This window comes from Phocoena sinus, chromosome 2, assembly GCF_008692025.1.
Source record: "Phocoena sinus isolate mPhoSin1 chromosome 2, mPhoSin1.pri, whole genome shotgun sequence".
NCBI classification, from domain to species: domain Eukaryota; kingdom Metazoa; phylum Chordata; class Mammalia; order Artiodactyla; family Phocoenidae; genus Phocoena; species Phocoena sinus.
In genome coordinates, this window is record NC_045764.1 from 38,934,288 (window position 1) to 38,961,267 (window position 26,980).

Here is a 26,980-nt window from a genome sequence, read left to right on the forward strand (position 1 = left end):
GGGGAAGTTTCTTTGCATTTTTTGTTTTTTCAGAGGGGTGGCTTTGGAGGGTGGGGATCGCTTCTACCACAGTGAAAGGAATCGCATGGCTTGACTGGGTGGAGCACACAGAGGTGTGTTTCTGTGTGCCAGTTGCTTTCTCTGCTGCTTTGTGCTTCTCTGGGGCTCATGAATAAGGTGATCTATATGAATGTATAAATGTATATATATATATTATTTCCAGGAGCTTCTGGTTTGCATCAGCCCCTGCTGTCAATCATAGAGAAAAGCCTTGTCCTTTCTCACATCCGTAGTTTTTTTTAACCTCAATATAAAGATAAACAAACAAAAAAACAAAAAACAAAAAAAATACCCTAAATCAACAGATTCTAATTGACCCAAATTTGCCTAGATCTCACAAGAGGCCTAGCAGATTTCCCTCCTCACCCAAATCACCTTCTATGGGAGCCCCTCCCACTGTCTCCACACCCACACCTGAGCCAGAGCTTAGGGAGTGGCCCATCCCTGGGAAACTAGAGGTTGGGCCCCATCCCAATGCCCAACATCCTGTCCACTAACTCTTAAAAGGCCTCTGCCAGCCCCTGGATGCCTCGCTTTAAAGGTGTGTGCCAGTCTGCCTGCTCAGTGTGCGCGTTTGCCTGTGTATGTGCATGTATGTCCGTGTGCCCACCGGCATTGGCACGATCAGCCCTTTACAGTAACTGGTGGTTGTGAAGACACCAAAGCCTTCTTCCTCTCCTGTTCTCAGCCACAAAGCCTCAGCATCTTTTGAGTCACCAGGCCCAGAGGGGCCAGGCAAGCAGAGCTGTTGGGGGAGGGGCAGAGGAAGGACCCCCACTGCTGCCATTCACTCCTGTACTGGGATGAAGCATGAGATCTTCACCTAGTGGCAGGTTAGGTGGAGGGGGAGAGCTCCCAGGAGGGGATCCCCATGACAGGCAAATCTTAAGGAGCAATGCAGTAAAATTCATATTTTAAGGCAAGACAAGAAAAATTTCAACATAGAAATTTTCTCTGCCCATCTGGGGCTCCTCCCTCCCTTCTGGGGTGCATTGTGCATCGGCATTGTGCCTTAACCAGACCTCCCCAAGGGCAGAAATACCTGCTCCACCATAAAGAGCAATTTTCTTCTTCTGGCCTCAGCCATGTAACTCCTTAGAAGATAACACTACTTCCTTATGACCTGATTAATGTCACAGGCTATAATATTTGCACTCTGCCTTTTTTACAGGATAATTGTTTCTCGCATTAACAAATGTGTGATTGAGTCTCTGATAAAAATAATGATGACCAGGTGACTTGAAATGATCGAACCTATGTACAGTCTATAAGACCCACGATTATAATAGTGACACGCTAGATTTGGAAAGGAGCAACAGGAGGGAACCATTTCCTGGAGCTGACAGACTAGTAAGACGGCTGGTCCAGAGGATTTTGGCTACTGTTACCAGGACTAGGTGAGTAACAGCACCTTGAGTGCCCTGAAATGGGCATTCCTAGCGCCTTGGGACAAATTTGCGATGAAATGCCTCCCAAACACTGGTCAAAATTAAGGCCGAAAGGGAGAGGATTGTGAAATAAAAAATGTTGCCCACCACCCAGTTCTGCAAGAATCAAGTCATTAGCCACTGCAGTCGCTGACCTACAATCCACGCTGAAGGGAATCTAGGTCGGACATCAATGATGAGACACAATGATCTGGGAACACTGGCAGAACTGGCCATCAGATAGCCAGAGTTTCTCAGGAGATATTTTTATGAACCCAGTTTCTTGCATCTTCCCATACTTGGAAAAGCACTAAAACCATTAATTATGGTCTCTGGTCCTTTCGAAGACCAATAACTTTGCCAAGATGTGTGATTGGTTGCATGTACTCCTTCCCCCAAATCACATACATACTGGGCTCCTGCCTTACCTGTTCAGAACAGTTCTCAGAGCTTCCTGAGAGACTGTTTCTTGGGTCATATTCCTCAGGCTGGCTCAAATAAAATTTTCCATTTCTTTCTTAGATTGACTTTTGATTAATTTTTCATCAACAAAAGCTAGTATGCATTGATCTCCCCCCAGTCTGTGTGCAGGAGTGTCATATTCTTCTATTTTCCTGAATCAAATTGAACATAGCCCTGGGACCTCACTGCCCAGGAGGATGGAAATATCTCTGTGGTTTAGTAAAAGAATTGCCAGGGATGTGCTCACCTGAGGCGCTCATTGTACAAGCCTCATGGTTCATGAGGGCAGCAACTCCATCCCTCTTATTTGGTGGGGGTTAAGGGTCATTTGTCACAATTCCAAAGCAAGGTCCAGTCCTCTCACTATGGACCTCAAAAGAAAATGTACAGGTCCTCTGCTTAGTTCAACCCTCTTGTCACAGAGAAGGTGCAGCTGGATCCCAGGGAGGGGGCAGGATTTGTCCAGAGTCACACTGTGTTTGGCAGAGTCAAAGACAGGACCCAGGTTTCCTGGTTCCCAGGCCAGCTGCCTTTCCACTACCCCACGTTGCTTGTTACAAGTGTGGCAGCAGCATCCTCCAGGCTGGGCTTATGCCCCATCCGCCCTAGTTCTGCCACAAACCTGCCACGTCACCCTGAGGAGGTCACTCACTGCTGGGTGAGTCAGTTTCCTCATCTACAAGATGGTGGAGGGGGTGCCAGAGACCCCTGGTCCTCTCCCAACCCTGCCTCTTCCCGGTGCCCCTGGACTGTGCCAGTCTGGGAGACTCAGATGTGGAGGTGGAAGCCAGCTCCCTCCCCTCTGTCCACCATCTGCTTGTTTCCCTCTTGGCTGTCGCATCCTGTTTATTGGTTACATCCTTCCTGATTAGACAGACCCTCCTTTACCACAACCTCTGCTTGGCAGTAAACATACTTCTCTTTCACAACATGAGTTTCCTCAGTCACTTACCAGTAGTCAGACTGTCCAGTGATTCTTTTCAAAAACACAAACTGCTTCCAGGTACCTCCACAGTCTGAGGTCCCCCAGACGCCCTTGTTCCTGCACATTCTTGACTTCCCACTTCTTCAGAATCCAGCTCAGCAGCCTCAGTGCTCTCGCCCTGTTTGGGGACCTCGTGTTCCTTTAGGGAACGCAAAGTCCTTTCTGCTGGGATACAGAGGGGCTGATCCCAAGCAGAGCAAGGGGAAACGGAAGTCCAGAGTGAGAGGGAAGCATATCCGGGGTCCACGGCTGGGTCCACAGTCACTCGTGGTCCTGCCTCCGGAGAAGTGGCCCCACTGCCCTGGTCTGGTCCTCCTGGGGATGAACCGTGAGTAGTCTGGAGGGCAGAGCCCAAGAGATCTGGTTTCTGGTTCCAACTCTGCCCCAGGGTAACTCATGACCACAGGTGAGTCTAGTCCCTGCTCTGAGCCTCAGTTTCCTACTCATAAGGTGAGCAGATTGGTCTAAAATTGTGGTCTGGAGCCCTAGGATTCTGGTGAGGCAGTGGGGTAGCAAGTAGGGTGTTGGCCTCACCCAGCACCTTCTCTACCCCGAGCAGCCTGGCATGAATCAAGCTCCACCCAAGATCTCATTTGAAAATAAGATTGGACACAACCATTGCTCATCTTTAGGATGCTGGTTCATAAACCAAGGTACAGACAGAAGAGGGAGTACTATACAGCTGGAAAAAATGAGGACGCTCTCAAAATAATAATAAGGAAATATCTCCAGGATATATTTACTCAAAACAGCAAGATACAAAATGATGTCTAGTATGCTATTTGTATGTAACAAAATGGGGAGAAAAAAAATTAACCTGTATAAATTTGATCTGCATCAAGAAGCACGGGAAGGACTCCCGTGTGTGCAATGGAGCAGTTATCTGGTACTGACGGGAGAGGGGAGCTGAGGGGAGAGTGGAGGGAGCCCCAGGTAGAAGCAAGGTTTCTCACTGTATGGCTTTTTAGAGCATTTTGATTTTGAAACATGTAAGGAAATTACTTTTTATGACAACAAAATTTAAGTTTGAAAAATATACCATGTGGAGAAGAAGGGTCAGGGAAAGGATAGTTGGCCAGATGGTCTCCATATGCCCTGCAGCCTTGATGGACAGGCTCGGGGAGGAGCTGAAAGATGCCCACACATGCCTGTCTGCAAAGGCAGAGGGATGGGAGTCCCCTTAGGTCCCGGGGTCTGGGGCAGAGGAGCTGTGGCACCCAAGCCCACCTGCTGGGTGGTCAGGGCCTCCCCCAGCCCTTTAGCACACACAGCTGATGGACAAGCCCCCGGTTCCAAGGCTCAGGCCCTTTCCTAGCTCTCTGCCTGGCCTGGGCTCCCTGTCTGCGGGGCAGCGGCCAGAGCCGCCCCACCCAGTGGGTGGAGCCTCCTCCACACAGCGATGACTCCAGCTGACGCCAGCCCCAGACTGTGGCCTGAGCCGCGTCCAAAACAGAGTCCAGGGCACAGATGTTCCCATTTTCTGGCTCTGGACCAGCTTCTTGGAAAAATCACGGAGCCGGCCTTCCTCAATTTACCTTTGAGTGGAGAGAAGAGGGACCCTTTTCTCCTGCGGCCTCGGGCACCTGGCTCTCTGCCCTGGTTGGGGGCAGCAGTGCTGGCTGCCAATCCATGCGGCCCTTGTCTGTGTGGCTGGCTCCTGTCTGAAGGTCCCTGTGCAGAAGCGGGTGGGTGGAAAGAGGATGGTGAGGTTCCAATCAGCCCTTGCCAAAAGTCTCCACACTCCTGGCATTTTCTGGCTGGCTTGCCAATAGGAAGTGGTCTGGCTGAGATGGGAGCGCTGCTGCAGGACCTATGGGTGGGGCACTGCAGTCACAGCAGGGCACACAGGAGCAAGGAGATGACTCCTGGACCCAAGAGAAGAGGGAAAGGGCTCAGCATTTACCGAGGTTCTATTACCTGCTGAGCTTTGCAAGGAGACAGACCTGTATTCAAACCCAGGCTCTGTCAGGGAGTAGCTGTGTGACCTTGTTTAAATTACATAATGTACTCTCTGAGCCTCAGTTTCATAATCTATAAAATGGGGATGACAATAATAGTATCTCTGAAGATGAAATGAAATAGAGGTAATAAGTCACCTAATCAGACATTTTGTACGAAAAAGTATTGGCTACTCTCTCCCTTTGGGTATAAATTTCAAGGTCAATGCCAAACAGAGTTTAAGATCCAAACTCACATGACTGGGTTCAAATCCCAGCTCTGCCACTTACTACCTGTGTGATCTTGGGCCAGCTAACCTCTCTGTGCCTGTGAAAATGGGGACAGTGAGTACATAGTTCACAGGGCTGCTGGGAAGAACAAATGAATCCAGAACAGTGCTTGACCTGCAGTGAGCACGACACGTGTGACCTCTTATAATTGTTGTGTCAACGACAGCCCAGCTGCAGCCCAAGTTCTCATGGACCCTTTCTTAGCTGACAAAACGTGTGAGCTGTAATCTGAGGTCTCTTCCAGAGACAGCTTGGCTGGTGAGGGTTCGTCCTAGTTGGACTTTTCTGGGTCTGCTTCTGGCCAGGGGTGGGGAGATGGGGGGTGGATGCTCAGGCCAAGCCCATCCCCTCACCTCCACTCCAACCTGCATCTGTTTTCCATTAATCCTTCCAGCGCTTTGCCTGGAAGGAGAGTGAGCTTCCTCAGGAAACAAAGTTCTCCAAAACCACCCATTTGGGCAACCAGGCTGCTCATGGGGTGGGAGTGTGGGTCCCTCTGGGCCTCCTTCCCTCCTTACATTGGCCCTGACAAGCCTCAGGGCCAATGACACTCTCTTAGCACTACTGTCAAGGGAAGTCACTCCCCTTGTCCCAGCTGCAGCCGGCCTGCCCCTCAGGCTCCCGGCTGCCCACTGCTGCCAGCAGCACAGCATCCCTCAGGCCACCTGGTGACCGCAGTGGTCCAAGTCCGTGCTGAGCTGGGGCCAGCTGCCCATCAGCCCAGACCACCCCCACCCCCCCAGTAACACTCTTGTTGCTAGTCTGGGACCACTCCTTATGCAAAACGAAAGAGCTTGTGGTTCTTTCTGTCACTTTGGGCAGAAGGAGGCACTTCCAGAATATTCTGTTGCTGCACCCTGGCAGAGCCTGGCAGGGCCCCAGATTCCTCCATCATTTCTTTCACCCTCTGCCCCCTACCACAACACTCTGGCACCCCAGCTTTCTTCTTCCCCCCAAACTCAGTTTAAGCTTTGTTCCTGTTGTCAACTGGAACTTGCTCAAATATAGGCACATAAAGACACCATTTTCTATATCTTCAAGTAAATAGGGCAGGTCAGCCAGCAGCCCATTAGTAGGAAGCCATAACTTTTGTCTTGAAGTAAGCCTGATATGTTATGAGTATATTATTATGGCCCTCTTATAAAATAGAATGCAAAACTCTACATTTACTTTCAAGTAAAACAGGAGACTTCAAAGATAAACACTAGAATATAGATCCACCAAGTAAGGGTATTGTCTCTTTCGTTCATTAATATATTCTCAGTGCTGAGAAGAGGGCCTGGAACAGATGTTTGCTGACTGTATATAGCACAAGAGTACAGCCTGAGGATCCAGGCTGGACCTCCTGACCTATGCATTCCAGCCCTTCTGCCTTTAGGGAAAATGTTTGAGAATCAGTGATTCGTGTGTTATTTCATTTCATCCTCCTAACAACTCCAAGGTATTGTGTGATGCAACCTCCCTGCATGGATCCATTGAGAACCTGAATTCCCCACCATATTTGAGGATGCCTCCCTCTTGTGAGTCTTGGTGAGAGACTGGGCCTCACCCTAATAAGAAACTTAAAAGGCCAGACAAATATTTGACCTGACCCACAAGTGGGGCCTGGTCACACACCTAAGGAAGAGGTGACACACAGAAACCAGGTCACATCAGAATTCCTTCTGCTGGGGCTTGAAGTAGCTAGCATCCAGTGTGTGCTTCCAATGGCCAAGGTGCCTGGACCAGCCTGCCCAGCACCACTCCTTCCTTGTCTGAGACTGTTCTCAGGCTGGTCCCTCCCTAATAATTCTCCAAGCTACCCAGCATCCTTCTAGTATAGTTGTCCTCTGCTTAAGTTGCCAGAGAGGTTTTCTGCAGGGAGTAATCAAGAATCTTCATGTCTAAAAGCAAGTACTATTATTTCCATTTTCTGGATGAGGAAACTGAGGCTTACAGTAGCATTGCTTGAGCACAGTACTAATTGTGCCAGGCTGTCTTCTGGTCTCAGTTCAGGGATGCGGGGCAGGTTAGGCATGTAAGGGGAAAGGCCCTGAGATGACAAAGAGGAATTGGAACAGTTCTCAGTGGCTAGAGAGAGGGAAGTGATTAGGCTGTAGAAGTAGAAAGGGCTCAGAGCATACTGGGCTTTGGAGGTGACGCTTTGGAATTTGTGTTTCATCCTAAGAGAAGTCGTCAAAGGTATCTTAGTTTTTCAGTCCAAAGAGAAATTGAGGGAAAGGATGGAAATAGAGGCATCAACTGGAAGCTTATGGCAGGTGTCCAGTGAGAGGGATGAATGGATTACAAGTACATCTTTGTTCAAGGCTGCCTTTCACTGGGCAAGCCTCTGTGACCACCCCTCCACTTCATTGTCTCTGACCCTCACACTAACACTAACCATCTACAGATCAGGAACAAGAACCTCAGCAGGGCTAGCACTCAGGACCTCCCAGCCCGGAAACCACTGAGCGGGGCCTGGCCTCTGGCCCTCTGCCCACCAGGTCCTGCCCTTCCCTCGACTGCACCTCGGGCCAGGCTCCTGGGGCTTCCAAATGGCAGGGGAGCTTCAGCCGTGGTCGCTGTCTTCCAGCCTTTTCCTTCCCTTAGAGGAAAGATGCTAGCTCACATAGAAAGAACTTTTATTATAAGTCTGCCCCTCCTTTCCGTAGACTCCAGTGAGTCCCGGGTGCCGTTAACTCTGAACCTCCAGGCCCGGCCAGCTCCCCCTTAGCCTGAGCTCTTCCTCCAGACGGAGGGTCTTGGGTGGGGATCCGTCAAGCAGAACCGCTCCCGCCTCCACTGGAGGACACCTCGGGAGCAGAGCTGGGACTGGTTGGCAGGGCGGAGTCTGTATCCCTCTCCCTCTGTCCGAGCCCTAAACACTGGGGGGATGGGCAGGGCAATGAAGAGGTGAGGATGTCCAGTCTTGAGCGAGGGACCAGCTTAGTGCCCTAAACTCAGGTCCCCAACAGCACCCCCTGGGCTCCCCAGCACCTGGGAACAGAGGCCAGAGGTTCTGCCAGGAAACACAGCACATCGCTTGAACTCAGGGTGCTGGGCCCAGGCCAGCGTTTGCCTTTTCTTCCACGTCTCAGCAAAGCTACTCAAACCCTCTCAACCCCCAGCAGGAAAAGCATATGTTCTTTCCATATAGAGGAGAAATTGTTCCACGAGTGAGTAAGGTTCTTGGGCGCAGAGCCAGGCTCAGCCCGCAGCATGCTGGGCAGGAAGCAGGCAGCATTCGTACCACTCCTGGAACCAGACTGGGCTGCATCCTCACCTTCCAAGATCTTTGGATGGGGCTGGGCTCTGGGGAGCAGGGGCGGGACGTGTACCTGAAGACAGTTAGCAGGTCAGGGTAGAGAGTCCTTTCCCTGCATAGAAGCTCTTTTCTCCATTCGGGCTGGGCTGTGGGCAGAGGAGGGAGGGAAGGAGGGAAGTCTACGGGGTTTGAGAGGGGCGGGCGCCCTTTCCAATCCTTTCCTCATTCCAGCAGCAAACAGGTCTGAGTCAGAGGTGACCCCGGTGAGCTCAGAGAGGCAGGGCCACTTTAGACTGTCCTTTCCAAACACCCCAGATTCCCCTTGATGCCTTCAGGGTGAGGGGGCAGGAGATGATCACGTCCCTGTGTCGCAGTTCATTCTGCCAGAGCCCCGTGAACGTACAGGTCTTTCCAAAGGCAGCCCTGGGCTGGAGGACGCAGCTGCTTCCCTGGGCTCAACTGAGTCCTGGTGTCTATTTGACTCATTTGTTAAGCATCCACTGAGCATGGGGCTGGGGAATTGGGCAGAGAAGGGACGGGGAGGCCAGTGTTGGGGTGGGTGGAGGGGCAGAGGGGAAATTGGTCAGGCTCCACATAAGGGAAAACATTGAAGAAACTGGGGACGTTTAACCTGGAAAGTCGGAGACTCAGGGTTGAGACGGGAGACCTGAAGATGATGTGAAGATGGGTGGCAGGTCACCATGTAGAGGTGACACTGGATTTATCCTGGTTGGAAGCTTCAGTGGGGAAGCCCTGTGTGTATAGATCAGGGACCTCAGCCCTCCCTCTGAGCAGAGCTTAGGAGACAGTGAATCATCTGTCCTTGGACATATCCAGGCCAAGGGTCCATGGCCCCCCGGTGAAAGGAGTCAGGTGGCAGGTGGGAGGTGGAGTAGGGCTCAGGCCTCAACCTGGTGGCCTGTGGTCCAGAGACAGCCCTGAAGATGTTCCCATGGGCCAGGGTTTCTGCACAGCCAAGGTCAGCTGGGCCGAGTGGCAACCGCCCAGTGCAGCCAGACCTGTGTTCTTAATTCTGACAAATATCAGACCTGGGTCACTCACTTGTTCCCGGACGGGCCCCTTAGGCATTTGGGTTGTGAGCGCTGACCACACTCATCACCCTCCGCCTCTCTAGGTTCACCCGCAGGCCCACCTGGGGCAGGAGGGGAGGCGGCAGGACCTTCCCACGGGCTCAGGTGGGAGCACATGGCACGAGTGCCCGGCCATGACTGTGATGCCAGATGGCATCTGGACCCCACCCGGCTGGAGACCCCCCACTGCCCGCCCCTCCTCCCCGTCCACACGCTGCCACGCTGCCAGGGTCTATCATGGTCTCAGGGATGGGTTGTTTCCACCCAGGGAGCAGAGTCACACATGGGGCCTCCTGCCCTGGAGCAGAGACAGTCCCCAGGGCAGGTGCTCTGTGAGCTGAGATGAGGGACAACATAAGGACGTGTGCCCTCACCCTGGCCCAGGAGGACGGCCCAGGGCAGGATGCCGGCAGCAGTGGGGGAGATGGAAGGTGACCGGTGGACTGGGGGGGAAAAGGGGACTGGACACTGACCTGGGGAAGCACAGTGGGGCAGCTAAAGGGATTGGTAAGAAGAGACCGGAAGGCAAGGTGGTGCTGAGAAGCCCAGCTCTCCCTTCTCCCTCTTGACTGGGACGGACCCTGACCTACGCTTTTCAGATCTGAGGGCAGAAGACCAGGAGGGAGTGGTCTTAATGGGGAGGAGATTCCAGCTGATGCCTGACCAGACTGGGGCAGATTTCACCGTGGCCCCGTTTGTTTCCATGCCGGCTACAGGAGTTGGGACTAATATCCCCATTTTACAGAGGAGGAGACTGAGGTGAGACTTGCCCAGGGATGAGTAGAGCCACTAGGTAACAGCAGGGCTCCTGGGTGTGTCCCAGGTCTGCTCTCTGAGGATCTGCTCTGGGCCACTGAGAGTGGGTCTGCTGAGCTCCCAGAGGAAGACACGCAAGCCAGGTCAGCTGACTGAAGCTGGGGTCCCTCTGAAGCATCAGCCCATGTGCTTCCCACGTGACTGTGCTTCCCTCCACTGAGAAGCTGGCTGTGCAGGAGGCAGGGAGCTCATGCTTTGAGAAGCACTGCCCAAGCAACAGGTGACTGTAATGTGCAGCCACGGATGAGCCACCGGCTACCACCAGGCGGACACCTATCACCGGTCCAGCCTAGCCCCTTGGGAAGTGGAGTAGGGCCGTTTCCCTTGGCTGCCTGTTCATACAGAGAGTGGCCACTGCCTTGCAGGATGTGTCCTAAATAGCCCACTACATGGAAGGGGGCTCCAGGTGAGGTTAAGAACCCAAGGGATTCAAATCCAGGCCCATCCGACCCCAAACTCCAGTAGTTTTCAGTCAGACATCTTTACCATGGCAGCCTCCCATGTGTAGCACTGACCTCTGGGGACCTGGTCTGGGAGGGCGGGGAGGTGCAGCCTGACCTCTCCGGTCTCTCTCCTGCCCTGGGTCTAGGGCTTAGGGTCTTGACTTCTGCTCTTATTATTTTTATGAACCTTGGAAGCAGGTCGGGGGTGGGGGGTGGGGGGTGGGGGGGAGGGGGGAGGGCTGGCTGCCTGTCTGGCTGTGCGTGGCCACCAGGTGGAGCCCTTGGGCCGTCTCCCCACAGATTGCTTTGCAGGCAGAACCAGCAGGAGGGACACTCTGGCAGGAGGTGTGAGGGACTGGGTCTTTAACATGGTTAGGCGGCTGCTCCAGGGACCCTCTAGATGCCCTCGCTCAGCCACTGAGCTGCTCAGAGGGGGCTAGTGCAGTGGCCCTGAGAGGCCTAGTGATGAGAAGGTAAATACACCTTGAGTTGCCAACATGGTGCTCACTGGTGACCTGGTGAGAACGGTTTCCATGGAGAGGTGGGAACAGAAGTCAGAGCTGGGGTTAGAGCAAGTGGGAGGAGGGAAAATGGAGAGGGGGGGTGTAGATCGTGTGCAGGATGCTTGTGGAGAAAGGGTGCAAAGGACAATAGCTGGGCAGGTGTAGGATGAAGTGTTTTCTCTTGTTGAAGGATTTTCTTCCAGCCTGGCCTGGAAGGTGAGCCCAGGCTCCCTGACTCCCAGCCCAAGGTTCCTTCCAGGGCTTCAGGCTTCCTTGAAAGGAGAGGAACAAGGATTCCCAGAGGAAAAGCTTTCCCAAAGGAAATCTCTAACCAGACTTCCTGCTTCTGGCTCTGGAGTTTGGATGTCCCCAGGGGAGAGAAAAGCTGGGGAGGCCCCCCTACCTCCCAGGTGGGCCCCGAGGTGAGGGTCAGTCCCCAGACGGCAGCGTGTGCTGTGGCCCCGGCCCCTCTCCCGGGCTCCCTGCCTCCTGCCCAGCCAGCTTCTCAGCGGAGGGAAGCACAGTCACATGGGAAGCACATGGGTTGATGCTCTAGAGAGACTCCAGTTTCAGTCAGCAGACCTGGCTTGAGTGTCTCCCTCTGAGCTCAGGGCCCCTGGCCATCAAAGGGGCTGAGAAGGGGACTGAGATCCCATAGGCAGGGTGTCCAGCCCCAGGCTGGGGGTGGTGGGGACCCATAAACAGCAGCATCACCACTGATCCTAATAGAAGGAAGAGCTGCTCCTGCTGCCCCTCTAGACTCCTGACCTCCCTGGGTCCCCACCCACCTGGGGTCGTGCTGGCTGGTTTCCCTCTCTCCTCCTCACTCTCCTGTGAGATCCTTGAGGTCAGGGCTGCTCCAGCGCTCATCTCATTATTCCCAGAACTTGCCACAGACCCTGGTGCTCTGCCAGGGGGTGAGGAGATGGATGGAGTGATGGAAGGAAAGGAGGACGGAGGGATGAATCCATTCTCACCCGGCACTGGAATAAGAAGTCTCGTGTCTGACCTAAACATCCTTTCCTCCTTAAGCTCCCCCACCTGACAGAGCTCCTCTCCTTCCCTCAGCGATCACACATCACACAGCCCAGCACAGCATGAGGAGAAAGTAACACAGCGGCCGACATTTATCAAGGGCTCTCTGGGCACCAGGCACAGTTCTAGGTGCCTCACATGTATAATCTCATGTATAGAAGATGCTATTATTCTGCTCATTTTATGATGAGGAAGCTGAGGTACAGGAAGGTTGAGTAACTTGACCAAAGTTATACAGAGATTAAGTGTTAAGTCTGGGACTGGAATCACATTAGGGGAAAAGATGCTTGGGAATTCCTCACCGTGTAGGGGAACTGACAAATCAAATCTTCTGTAGCAGCACAAGTCCCATCCCTGGCTTGGAGAGGAAAGTATCCCAGGACAATGGGTGAGTGAGGGTCAGCACTCAGGGGTCCTGGTTTCAGCACCAGGCACTGGAAAATGGAATTCAACCAATATTTATTGGTATCTGCTATGTGCAATGCATGTGCTTCTCCTAGTTTAAAACAAAACAAAAGCAAACACTCGATTCTACATCCTTCCAGCTATTGTCCTTTGCACCCTTTCTCCACAAGCATCCTGAACACGATCTACACCTCCCCTCCATTTTCCCTCCTCCCACTTGCTCTAACCCCGGCTCTGACTTCTGTTCCCACCTCTCCATGGAAACCGTTCTCACCAGGTCACCAGTGAGCACCATGTTGGCAACTCAAGGTGTATTTACCTTCTCATCACTAGACCTCTCAGCATAATTCACCTGAGTCAGGAAGCCCTTCTCTGGAGAGACTTTCCTCCTGCTGCTCAGCCTCTCCTCCCTCTTTCTCTCCCTCTTCCTCCTCTGCTATCATCTGAGTGTTTCGGGTGCTCAGGACTTGGGCCTAGCAAACACCTGCCATGTGCCACGCCCTCTTCTCAGCACTGGGAATACATTAATGAACAAAGGAGAGGTTACCTCTACTTGATGGATCTATATTCTGGTGTTTATCTTTGAAGCCTCATGTTTTACTTGAAAGTGAATGCAGCATTTTGCATTCTATTTTGTAACAGGGCCATAGTAATATACCCATAACATATCAGGGTTTGTTTTCATACAAAAGCAGTGGCTTCCTGCTCTTGGGATCTTGGCTGTCCCGACTATTTGCTCAAAGATACAGAAAACTGACTTTATCTGCCTATGTTTGACACAAAGAACAAAGTTCTCCTGGGTGTGTGGAAGGGGAGAAGAGAAAGCTGGGGTGCCAAGGCCCTTGAGAGGGGTGGGTCAGAGGGTGAGAATGATGTTGGAGGGATCTGGGGCCCTGCCAGCCTCTGCCAGGGTCCAGGAACAGAATATTCTGGAAGTGCCTCCTTTTCCCTAAAGCACCAGAAAAAGCCACAGGCTTATCATTAAAAAGTTTACAAATAACAAATGCTGGAGAGGGTGTGGAGAAAAGGGAACCCTCTTACCCTGTTCGTGGAAATGTAAGTTGGTGCAGCCACTGTGGAAAACAGTATGGAGGTTCCTCACTAAACTAAAAATAGAGTTGCCATATGGTCCAGCAATCCCACTCCTGGGCATATACCTATACAAAGCTATAATTCAAAAAGATACATGCACCCTAATGTTCATAGCAGCACTGTTTACAATAGCCAAGACATGGAAGCAACCTAAATGTTCGTCGTCATCATATGTTCGGCACATACCAAATAGTGCCGCAACTTGGATGGACCTAGAGATTATCATACTAAACGAAAGTCAGAAAGAGAAAGACAAATACCATATGATATCATTTATATCTGAACTAAAATACGACAAATCAACATATCTATGAAAAAAAAACATACTCAGCTATAAAGAACAGACTTGTGGTTGCCAAGAGGGATGGGGAGTGGTGAGGGATGGATTGGGAGTTTGGGATTAGCAGAGGCAAACTATGATACACAGAATGGATAAACAACAAGGTCCTACTGTGTAGCACAGGGAACTACATTTAAGAGTGATAAACCAAAATGGAAAAGAATATGAAAAAGAATATATACACATGTAACTGAGTCACTTTGCTGTACGGAAAAAATTAACACAACATTGTAAATCAACTATACTTCAATAAAATAAAATTTAAAAGCCACAGTCTTTCTTTTATGGGATTTGCGTAAGGAGTGGTCCGAGACTAACGACAAGAGTGTTAAGGGGGGCAGTGATCTGGGCTGATGGGCAGCTGGCCCTGGCTCAGCATGGACTTGGACCACTGTGGTCACCAGGTGGCCTGAGGGATGCTGTGCTGCTGGCAGCAGTGGACAGCCAGGAGCCCGAGGGGCAGGCGGGCTGCATCTTGGACCAGGGGAGTGACTTCCATTGGTGGCAGTGCCAGGAGAGTGTCATTGGCCCTAAGGTTAGTCAGGGACAATGTAAGGAGGGAAGGAGGCCCAGAGGGACACTCCCACTCCATGAGCAGCCTGGTTGCCCAAATGGGTGGTTTTGGAGAACTTTGTTTCCTGAGGAAGGTCACTGTCCTTCCAGGCAAAGCGCTGGAAGGATTTATGGAAAACAGATGCAGGTTGGAGTGGAGGTGAGGGGATGGGCTTGATCTGAGCATCCACCCCCCATCTCCCCACCCCTGGTCAGAAGCAGACCCAGAAAAGACCAACTAGGACAAACCCTCACCAGCCCAGCCTGGCTCCAGAAGAGACCTCAGATTACAGCTCACACATTTTGTCAGCTAAGAAAGGGGGTCCATGAGAACGTGGGCTGCAGCTGGGCTGTCGTTGACACAACAATTATAAGAGGTCACACGTGTCGTGCTCACTGCAGGTCAAGCACTGTTCTGGATTCATTTGTTCTTCCCAGCAGCCCTGTGAACTATGTACTCACTTCCCCATTTTCACAGGCACAGAGAGGTTAGCTGGCCCAAGATCACACAGGAAGTAAGTGGCAGAGCTGGGATTTGAACCCGGGCACTTGGATTTAGGATATTAAACTCTGCTTAGCATTAACATTGCACCTTATACCTAAGAAAGCTAGAGTAGCCAATCTTTTTCAGCACCATCTGTCTGACTTATTACGTCTATTTTATTTCATCTTCAGGGATATTATTATTGTCATCTCCAATTTGTATATGATGAAACTGAGGCTCAGAGAATATGTTATGTAATTTGTTCAAGGTCACACAGTTACTCCCTGACAGAGCTTGGATTTGAATACAGATCTGTCTCACTGCAGAGCTCAGCACATAATAGAACCTCAGTAAATGCTGAGTCCCTTCCCTCTTCTCTTGGGTCCAGGAATCATCTCCTGGGTCCTGTGTATTCTGTTTGGGCTGCAGTGCCCCACCCAGAGGTCCTGCATCAGTACTCCCATCTCAGCTAGACCACTTCCTATTGGCAAACCAGCCAAAAAGAAGGATTGAGAGCATGGAGACCTTAGACAGTGGCTGACTGGAGCCTCTTCACCTGTCATCAGTCCACCTACATCCCTAGAGGGACCAGCCACACAGACAAGGGCCACATGGATTGGCTGCCTACACAAGCCCCTGAGGCAGGCAGCCAGGTACCGAAGACCACAGGAGAGAAGGGTCCCTCTTCCCTCCACTCAAAGGTGGATTGAGCAAGGCTGGCTCCATGATTTTCCCAAGAAGCTCATCCAGAGCCAGAGAATGGGAACTTATGTGCCCTGGGCTCTGTTCTGTGCTCAGGCCACAGTCTGGGGTTGGTGTCACCTGGAGTCACCCCTTGGTGGAGGAGGCTTTGGCTGGCCAGCTGATGAGGGCAGCCTCTGGCCACTGCCCCAGGAGACAGCAAGCCCAGGCCAGGCAGGGAGCAAGGAAAGGGCCTGAGGCTTGGGCATCAGAGGGCTTCTCCATTAACTGTGTGTGCTAAAGGGCTGGGGGAGGCCCTGGTCACTCAGCAGGTGGGCTTGGGGGCCACAGAACCTCCTCCCCAGACCCCTGGACCCAAGGTGCCTCCCATCCCTCTGCCTTTGGAGACAGGCATATGCGGGCATCTCTTAGCTCCCCCCCCAGCCTGTCCATCAAGGCTGCAGGGCATATGGAGACCATCTGGCCAACTATCCTTCCCCTGACCCTTCTTCTCCTACTGGTATATTTTTCAAACTTAAATTTAATTTTCTTAAAAAGGTAATATATTTATGTTTCAAAATTAAAATGTCCTAAAAAGCCATACATTGAGAGACCTGGCTTCTACCTGTGGCTCCATCCACTCTCCCCTCAGGTCCCCTCCCCCACCAGGACCAGGTAACTCTTCCAGTGGACTCCTGGGAATCGTTCCTGGTCTTCTTGATGTAACTGAAATATATACAGGGTATGTCAATTTTTATTTCTCCCCAATTTATTACACAATAAATGGTATGTAGTGATTACATACTACACATTGATCTATAGCTTACTGCTTTTACTAAATATCCTGCACATATTTCCTTATCATTATTTTGAGAACATCTTCATGTTTTCCAGCTGTATAATATTCCTTCTTGTGGCTACATCATGGTTTATTAACCTGCATCCTAAAGATGAACACATGGGTTGTTTCCAAACTTTCTAATCTTATTCCTAAATGAGATCATGAGTGGGAGCTTGATTCGAGCCGGGCTGCTCAGGGTAGAGAATGTGGTTGGTGACACCAACACACTACTTAAATCCGCTCCCACCACACCAGAACCCTAGGGCTTCAGAGAGCACAGCTCAATAAACTACGATTTTAGCCTAATCTCCTCCTTTTGTAAATGAAAACAAGCTCAGATCAGGGACAAGACTCATCTGTGGTCATGAGTTACCCTGGGGCAGAATTGGAGCTAGAAACCAGATCTCTTGGGCTCTGCCCTCCAGACTACTCACGGTTCATCCCCAGGGGGACCAGACCAGGGCTGTGGGACCAGTTGACTGCAGGCAGGACCACGTGTGACTGTGGACCCAGCCGTGGACCCCAGATATGCTTCCCTCTCACTCTGGGCTTCTGTTTCCTCTTGCTCTGCTTGGGATCAGCCCCTCTGTATCCCAGCAGAAAGGACTTTGCGTTCCGTAAAGGAACACGAGGTCCCCAAACAGGGTGAGAGCACTGGGGCTGCTGAGCTGGATTCTGAAGAAGTGGGAAGTCAAGAATGTGCAGGAACAAGTGCGTCTGGGGGACCTCAGACTGTGGGGGTACCTGGAAGCAGTTTGTGTTTTTGAAAAGAATCACTGGACAGTCTGACTACTGGTAAGTGACTGAGGAAACTCATGTTGTGAAAGAGAAGTATGTTTACTGCCAAGCAGAGGTTGTGGTGAAGGAGGGTCTGTCTAATCAGGAAGGATGTAACCAATAAACAGGATGCGACAGCCAAGAGGGAAACAAGCAGATGGTGGACAGAGGGGAGGGAGCTGGCTTCTACCTCCACGTGTGAATCTCCCAGACAGGTACAGTCCAGGGGCACCGGGAAGAGGCAGGGTTGGGAGGGGACCAGGGGTCTCTGGCACCCCCTCCGCCATCTTGTAGATGAGGAAACTGACTCACCCAGCAGTGAGTGACCTCCTCAGGGTGACGTGGCAGGTTTGTGGCAGAACTAGGGTGGATGGGGCCTGGAGGCTGCTGCTGCCACACTTGTAGCAAGCAACGTGGGGCAGTGGAAAGTCAGCCGGCCTGGGAACCAGGAAACCTGGGTCCTGTTTTTGACTCTGCCATACACAGTGTGACTCTGGACAAATCCTGCCCCCTCCCTGGGGTCCAGCTGCACTTCCTCTATGACAACAGGGTTGGACTAAGCAGAGGACCTTTACACTTTCTTTTGAGGTCCATAGTGAGAGGACTGGACCTTGCCTTGGAATTGTGACAAATTGAATTGTAACCTTTAATCCAAACCAAATAAGAGGGATGGAGCAGCTGCCTTCATGAACTGTGAGACTTGAACAATGAGTGCTTCAGTTGAGCCTATTCTGGCCAATTCTTGTACTAAACCACAGAGGCATTTCCATCCTCCTGGGAAGTCTCAGGGTTGTATTCAATTTGATTTGGGAAATATAAGAATATGAAATTAGTTGCACCAAGACTTGTGGATCAATGTATACTTGCTTTCCCAATGAAAAAAATTAATCAATAGTCAATCTAAGAAAGAAATGGAAATTTTATTCCCACCAACCTGAGGATTATAACCTGGGACACAGTCTTTCAGAAAGCTCTAAGAACTGTTCCAAAGAGGTAAGGAGTGGGTAGCCAGTATGTATGTGATTTCGGTGAGGGGTGCGTGCAATCAAGCACACATTTTGTTAGAAGGTTACTGTTATTTGCTAGGAACAGATACCTTAGTTAATGGTGTTCCTGTTTTTCAAAGTATGGGAGGATGCAAGAAACTGGGTTCATAAAAAATTTCTCCTGCGAATATCTAACTGAGGGCCAGTTCTGCCAATTTTCCCAGAGCATAGAGTGCCTCATCCCGATCTTAGCCCTGAATTGCTTTCAGGGTGGATTGCAGGTCAGCGACTGCAGTGGCTAATGACTTGATTCTTGTACAGCTGGGTGGTGGGCAGCATTCCCTCCTTTTCAGTCTTAGTTTGGGAGACATCTTTAACCAATTTGTCTCAAGGGTTAGGAATGCTCACTCCCAGGTCAGACGAGGATTTCATTGATAGACCACTCAAGTGCTGTTTCTCATCTAGTCCTGGAAACAGTAGCCTTAATCCTCTGGACCGGCTGTCTCAATAGTCTGTCAACTCTAGGAAATGGTTCCCTCCTGTTGCTTCTTCCCATATCTAGGGTCACACTATTACAGTCATGGATCTTATAGACTATACATCAGGTCAATCGTTTCAACCTACTTGGTCATCATTATTTTTCGCATAGGCTTAGTTACACATTTGGTAATGCAAGAAATAATAATCTTGTAAAATAGGCAGAATACAAGTAATACAGCCAGTGATATTAGTAAAGTCATAAGTAAGCATTGTTATCTTCTAAGGAGTTCATGGTTGGCACCAGAAGAAGAAAAATTCATCTTTATGGTGGAGCAGGTATTTCTTCCCTTGGGGAGGTTGGTTAACACATAATACAGATGCACAATGCACACTAGAGGGGAGGGAGGAGGCCAAACGGGCAGAGGAAAATTTTATGTTTAAATTTTCCCGGTCTTGCCTTAAAATATGAATTTTTATGAAAATTGATATTTTGTTGCTATTTTATCCTCTGGGTTTCCCATGCATGTTTTAGCTGTAGGAAGATTCCCTGGAGATTTGGGACCCACGGAATGGGTAGCACGAAGTGTTACTTTAAAGGGTCTGCATTTGCTCACCCAACCTCACCAATCCTCTCGACACCAAGAGTGTCCAGCCTTATGTCTCATCCAGCTGTGGGTGTGGATGTGGTCAATCCAGGTTGCATCACAGCCTCTGAACGAATTTTGTAAGAATTTCACTATCTTTGTTTTTTGTAATTTGTATTTATAATGGGGTTTAGCTGATTTTCAATGCTGTGTTTATGCTGCTTTACACCCACTTGATTCTCTTACAGAGAGATATCAATAAATACTTTTTAAGATTCTTACTACGCAGATATATTCTTCTCCAGTGAATAGGGTGTGTTGAGTCCAGTTCACTGAGCAATGAGTAGGTCTTGTCTATTACATATTTGGTTGATAGAACGGTATCTGTGCTAATTTCACACTCTTGTTTTATGTATCACCCCACCTCACCTTTCCTCTTAAGCAGCCATAAGTGTGTTTTCTAAATGTGTGACTCTGTTCTGTTTTGTAATTCATTTCATGTGTAGCAATTTTTACGTTCCCTCTATAAGTGATATCTTATGATAAGTTTCTTTTTCTGTGTGACTTATTTCACTTAGAATCATCGTACCTAAATCCACTCATTGTGCTGCCACTAGCCTTATGACATTGATTTCATGGCTGAGTGACATTCCATTGTACATAAGTACCACAACATTTTTATCCATTTTTTTCTTTCCTGGGATATTTAAGGTGTACCCGAGTCTAGGTTCTTGTAAACAGAGCAGCCCTAAACTTTGGGGTGCCTGTGGATTTGGGGTTTTCCGAATATATATGACCATGAGTGCAACTGCCCTATCCTCTGTAGGTCATTTTTTAGATGTTTAGTAAACACAATACACTTCTCCAGAGTGGCCGTTGGCAATTTACATTTCCACTATCAGCCTCACAGGGCTCCCTTTTCCCCTCACCCTGTCCTGCACTTCTGGTGTTTACACTTTATGAGGATGGCTCTTCTGACTGATGCAAAGTGATGCCTTTTGTAGTATTGATTTCCAGTGCCCACCTGTTTAGTTGGCTAAAAAGGGTGTATGCTCTTTTCTTGAATATATTCAGAAAAAAGGCATACACCCTTTTTGGCCAACTGCAGCGTTGGCGATGTTCAGCCCCTCTTCTTGTGCTTTAATGGCGAGTCCTTTCTACCTCTTCAAATCCCTTTCCTGCCATTCTCCCTTGCTTACAAGTCCTTTTTGGTGACCTACCTCAAGACACTTTTCGATGATAGATATTTTCAACTCTCCAGTTTTGTGAATTTTAGTGCCCCTGAGCTCCATTTTTCAACTTGTGTTTTTGGGAACTGGCCACAAAGCAGCAGGATTTCCTCAAGCCCTCTTCTGTTTCCGTGGGCAATCCTAGCCTTTGGTCAATTCGTCTTCCTGATTGGAAATTAGAGTGACATGTGCCTGTCCGAACACTTAGGACTTGTCTCTCATTGTTTCTCCTCCTTCCGCTTCATCCTCTGGACAAATTCCAAACTGTGCACAACAGGATGTTGACGGTGCTGACGTCCCCAAGTGGGGAGATTGTTAGGAAAGACGCTGGAGGGGTGAACCCGAGCACCGGGAGATGCGGAGATGAGATGCCTTTTCCAAACTCTTCCCAATCAAACGGTGTACCATCCTCTGGGTGTGACAGGCATGTTTTAGCAGTAGGAAGGGTCCTGTGCATGTAAGGAGAACACCAGGATTTTTTCCAAATCAGTGTCTCCCCGAACCCCAAATTGGGGAATTTTTAAGCTACGACTACACGTATGTTCATTAAGGGCCTTGGGAAGTAGCAGAGTCCGAACTTTAGATGATTGAAGTCTTCAGGGTCAGAAGCGCTCACCATCGGCTTCCATTAGGTTACATTTTATCTGTAGTTGATAGATGATGTCGATAAAAATATTTATTCTTTTTCAGATTATTTCCCCTTATAGGTTATTGCAAAATATTGAGCGTATTTCCCTGTGCTATACAGTAGTTCCTTGTTGATGATCTATTTTATACATAGCAGTGTGTATGTGTTAATCCCAAACTGTTAATTTATCCCTCCTCCCACCTTTCCCCTTTGGTAATAATAAATTATAAGATTTTATACTTCTCAGAAATGGGGGAGCTGAAAGAGAGGTATCATTTTCAATGAAAAAGCATTCAAAACAAGATTGAAGCTTCAGCCAAGATTATTAGATGTACATCCTTGGAAAGAAATCACTTCATTTCTCTAATGTTGACCTGACAAATAAGACAAACCTCTTCACTGAACTTGCTTGTAATAAAGTGATGGAAATATCAAATGGAAGTGTTGGAAACATCTTATTTTACCGAGCCTTACACACTGCTCTATGTTAATTACAGTTTGGCTCACACATCTGTTCATTGAAGTTACAATGTTCTCAAATTCTATTACTGATCCTCCAGAGTGGGCCCCAACAAGGGTCACCCTGCCCAGTGTCATTGGAGCCAACAGAGAGAGACTGAGTTTTTTTCAGAAGCAAAGGAAACTTTATATTTTGATCAGAGAATGGAGAGGTGAGAGCGTGTGCTCCTCCGCGGGCTGTGGGCCGGGTTGCTGTGTAGGGATCCCGGCAGCGTCAGCAGCAGGGAGGGGGCAGAGCTCTCAAGGGCCGTATTGGCTGCAGCTCAGGCTCTATGTCGCGGAGTCTGCACGGGGCCCTCGAGCTGAGGTGTCGACCCAGCAGCCATTCTGCGCTAGGAAATCGGGTCTGAAGTGCCGGGTGTGGGACCTCTGCATGCGGAACCCTAGGAGCACGTGAGATTAGACAAAGCACAAAGGAAAAAAAGGTTAGACTTTATTTTATTGCCCAGATTCTATTTTTATCTCCCAGAAATTTTTAATGGGCTTTGCCGGTGACAAACCCCTCCTCTGCCTTTTGTCCCGTTCATCATTCTTGGGGCACTGAGGGTGCAGACCCCTCTTCTGTAACTGCTTCGTGCTGAGTTGGGAGTCCTCATACCCGGGTGGGAGGGGCAGAACTTCTCCCCAGCAGCCTCCAGGTGAGGCTGATTGTCCCCAGGCCTCCTGCCTCACTGCTCGTCCGCCTGAGCACCAGCATTGGAAGTGTTATACATTCTAATGACCTTTAAAGGTCCAGGAAACAGATGCGCAAAGACGCTGGGGCGACCGGTTTTACCCCGCCCCACATTTGTTCGGCCACCTTAGGCTGACGGTTTCTGCCAGCCTAGATGCTCTGACCAGTAGTCTGCGCTTTCTTCAGTTAGGCCCCTGAATTAACGTGCAAACAGCACCAGGTGTCAGAGCCCTGCCTGCTCAACTCCCAGACAGTCCAGGGCCGGTGGTGGTCCAGGACCATGACGGCCACTGAGTCAACGGCCTTTTGAAGGAGACAGGAGTCCAGCCGGTCTCATTGGCTGCCCTCACCGCGGTGTCTGTAGGCTTTTCTATGGTGACAGCATTATCTACGGTTCCCCTGCCAAGCTTATTAGCTCCCCTCTGGACGCAGTAAGTCCTGCAAGCAGTAGTCTGCTCTTTTGGGGCACACTCTTGTTGTTTTCTGAGAGAAGCTCCATGTCAAGTGATGGTCACACGAGTCGTCATGGGGGCCCGTTGCCCCCGGTTATCTCTCTGGAGGTTGGAGTTGGAGGGCCTCCTCACTCGAGGTCAGTGTGCCCATGGAGCGACTCCTGCAACTTCAGGGCATCGTGGGTGGTTAGGATCACCACGTGGGGTCCTTTTCCCTTAGGAGGGAGCTGGCCTTCTGGGCTGCTGATTTCCAGGTTTTTAGATACCCCCAAGTATCCTGGCCGGATGGGGCGGCTGGCCAAGCCCTTGGTGACCGTAGCTTCTCCTACCTGGACAGCATACTTGAGTTGTTCCAGTTCAAGTGGTCCCAGTTTTTGCACTAATACTCCAAGGGTGATTCACCTTCTACCGGGAATGTAAAGGTCAAAGGGTTTAGCTAAATTAGGGAGGTCCAGAGCAAGGGTCTGAATTAACTGCTCTTTCCATTCTTGAAAGGCCTCTTCTGGATTCTATTCAAAAGGATCATCATCTTTTCCTTTCAGTGTTTCATATAGAGGCCCAGCTAGTAGACTGTAGTTAGGGATCCAGATGCAGCAAACCCCGGCCTCCCCAGGAACCCCTAAACTGTCTTCTAGTTTTAGAAGGTGCAAGGCTGCAAATGGCTTCTTCCCTTTCCTGGGATGGGCTTCTCCGACATCCTGTGAGAATGAAGTCCAGGCAGGTCACCTTAGTCTGATATTTGAGCCTTTTTCTTGGACACCTTCTATCCTTTATTGGCTGGGTAGTTCAGAGGCCTCCTTAGTAGGGCTGGCGATCAGAATGTTGTCTGCACATTGAAGGAGGGTTCCCTTCCCCAGAGGTAGATATTTTAGGTTTTAGTTAAGTTTCCCCAAAGGTGGTGTGGGAATTTTTGAACCCTTGGGGCAGGACGACCCCAGCAGTATTGTCTTCGTTGTATGTTGAGTCCTGCCAATCACAAGCCAAAATTTCTTGTGACTCTGGGACTAATGGAATACAGAAGTAGGCATCATCTAAGTCTAATACAGAATACCATGTCCTGGTGGATGGTAGAATGACCAGCAGGGTGTAGGAATTAGGAACTACTGGATGTCTATCCTCGGTGGCTTCACTGACTGTCCTGACATCCTTTACCAGGTACCCAGTAGCCCACAGGGCTCTCGTGGTCAGGTCCCTCCCAGGATATGGAGCTCACCTGGAAAGGTACCCATCAGCCCACGGGGCTCTCGTGGTCAGGCCCCTCCCAGGATATGGAGCTCACCTGTGCAGGTACCCAGCAGCCCATGGCGTTCTCGTGGTCAGGCGCCTCCCCAAGTATGGAGCTCACCTGGGCAGGCAACCAGCAAGCCTGGGCACACAGGAACCGTGCACATAGCCCTCAGTGCAGAGGACCCCCAGCCCACCTGTCAGTCAGAGCTGACACAGAGCACCTCAGAGCAGGACTTGAACTAACAAACAGCAGCTCCAACAGGTCTGTGACCCTGGGCATCACTCTGTGTGGCCTCCCTCTGCCTGGTCTTCCAGAGACTTCCACTGCAGTCGGGGCACCAGGCTTCTGTCTCCACCCACCACCCACCCCTCCTCTCCCTGACTCCTGGGTTCCTCTCATTAAGAGAGGGTCTTCTTGAAGTTGTCTCCCACTCATGGGCCAGATAAAATGATTAGAAAACAAGCAAGGGCTGCAACCCCTTGTCTATCCTGACCCTCAGGACCCTACACCTGTTCCTTGGACCTGGCCGGTTCAGCAAGGTCCATTTTCCGCAACTGTGAGCCCCTGAGGGGCGAGGATTGTCTGGCCTGGGCAGCCTGGCCCTGCCGGCCAGTCCTCCCCAGGTGTGCCTGGGTTGAGGTCAATATAAACACCCCTCCAGGCAGCAAGAGTCCCTGCAGCTGTGCCTGACGCCATATTCTCTGCCCCGTCAGCAGTCTCGGGGCTGGGCTGGTGAGAGGGAGTGAGGGGCCACGGCTTTGTGGGTGGCCCGGTGTGAGCGGGGCTCTGCTGGACTTTCTGCAGGAGTTGCCGGGCTGCCACCTGCTAAACAAGAGGTTACCTGCCGCTGGAATTTCTCCCCGGGCAGAGGTGAAGAAGGAAAAAAGCAGTGGGGTCGGGACAGGAGGGGTACCTCAGGCAGGGAAATGGAAAGCTTCCAGAAGAGCGCCTGGGGCCAGGACCATCCTGGATGGCCTGCAAGCACCAAGTCGGCCTGTGTGCTGTGGCTGGTGTGGCTCCACGGCCCTTCTTCTAGGCTTTCAAGTCCTTGCACACATTCAGGTGTTTTACCTGGGAAGAGTGAGAACAGTTCAGTAGCAGCTGGCCTGGGGCTCAGCTCACGTTTACTCACAGACGCCTCGGCACAGTCCCCCAGCTTTGCAATGAGGACGCTCCTTGCAAGGGGGCTGCTGGCTGCATGGGAGATGATTCCCCACCTCTGACCAACTTCAGAATTGTTTACCACTGGAGCAAGTGCCCTGATAGGGTTTTCCTCTGTAAAACTGGTGAGTTCTGTTTTTTTTTTCTTTTTTCTTTTTTGGTTCAAGGTAGGTTTTATTCCTCTTTTTTGTATTTATAGACATAAGCATGGAAATAATTCATATAAATACATCTATGGGAAGGGAAGAACTATTTTTTCTCTTTTATTTTTTTAATTTTTTAATTTAATTTAATTTATTTTTTATACAGCAGGTTCTTATTGGTTATCTATTTTATACATATAAGTGTATACACGTCAATCCCAATCTCCCAATTCATCCCACCACCCCCCAACGGCTTTCCTTCCTTGGTGTCCATACGTTTGTTCTCTACATCTGTGTCTCTATTTCTGCCCTGCAAACCAGTTCATCTGTACCATTTTTCTTGGTTCCACATATATGCATTAATATAAAATATTTGTTTTTCTCTTTCTGACTTACTTCACTCTGTATGACAGTCTCTAGATCCATTGATGTCTCTACAAATGACCCAATTTCATTCCTTTTTATGGCTGAGTAATATTCCATTTTATATATGTACTACATCTTTATCCATTCGTCTGTCTGTGGGCATTTAGGTTGCTTCCATTACCTGGCTATTGTAAATAGTGCTGCAATGAACATTGTGGTGAATGTGTCTTTTTGAATTATGGTTTTCTCTGGGTATATGCCCAGTAGTGGGATTGCCGTATCATATGGTAATTCTATTTTTAGTTTTTTAAGGAACCTCCATACTGTTCTCCATAGTGACTGTATCAGTTTACATTCCCACCAATAGTGGAAGAGGGTTCCTTTTCTCCACACCCTCTCCAGCATTTGTTGTTTGTAGATTTTCTGATGATGCCCATTCAAACTGGTGTGAGGTGATACCTCATTGTAGTTTTGATTTGTATTTCTCTAATAATTAATGATGTTGAGCAGCTTTTCATGTGCTTCTTGGCCATCTCTATGTCTTCTTGGAAGAAATATCTATTTAGATCCTCTGACCATTTTTGTATTGGGTTGTTTGTTCTTTTTTAATATTGAGCTGCATGAGCTGTTTATATATATTGGAGATTAATCCTTTGTTGATTCATTTGCAAATATTTTCTCCCACTCTGAGGGTTGTGTTTTCGTCTTATTTGTAGTTTCCTTTGCTTTGCAAAAGCTTTTATGTTTCATTAGGTCCCATTTGTTTATTTTTCTTTTTTATTGTATTACTCTAGGAGGTGGATCAAAAAAGATCTTGCTGTGATTTATGTCAGAGTATTCTTCCTATGTTTTCCTCTAAGAGTTTTATACTGTCCGGTCTTACATTAAGGTCTCTAATCCATTTTGAATTTATTTTTGTGTATGGTGTTAGAGAGTGTTCTAATTTCATTCTTTTACATGTAGCTGTCCATTTTTCCCAGCACCACTGATTGAAGAGACTGTCTTTTCTCCATTGTATAGACTTGCCTCCTTTGTCATAGATTAGTTGACCATAGGTGTGTAGGT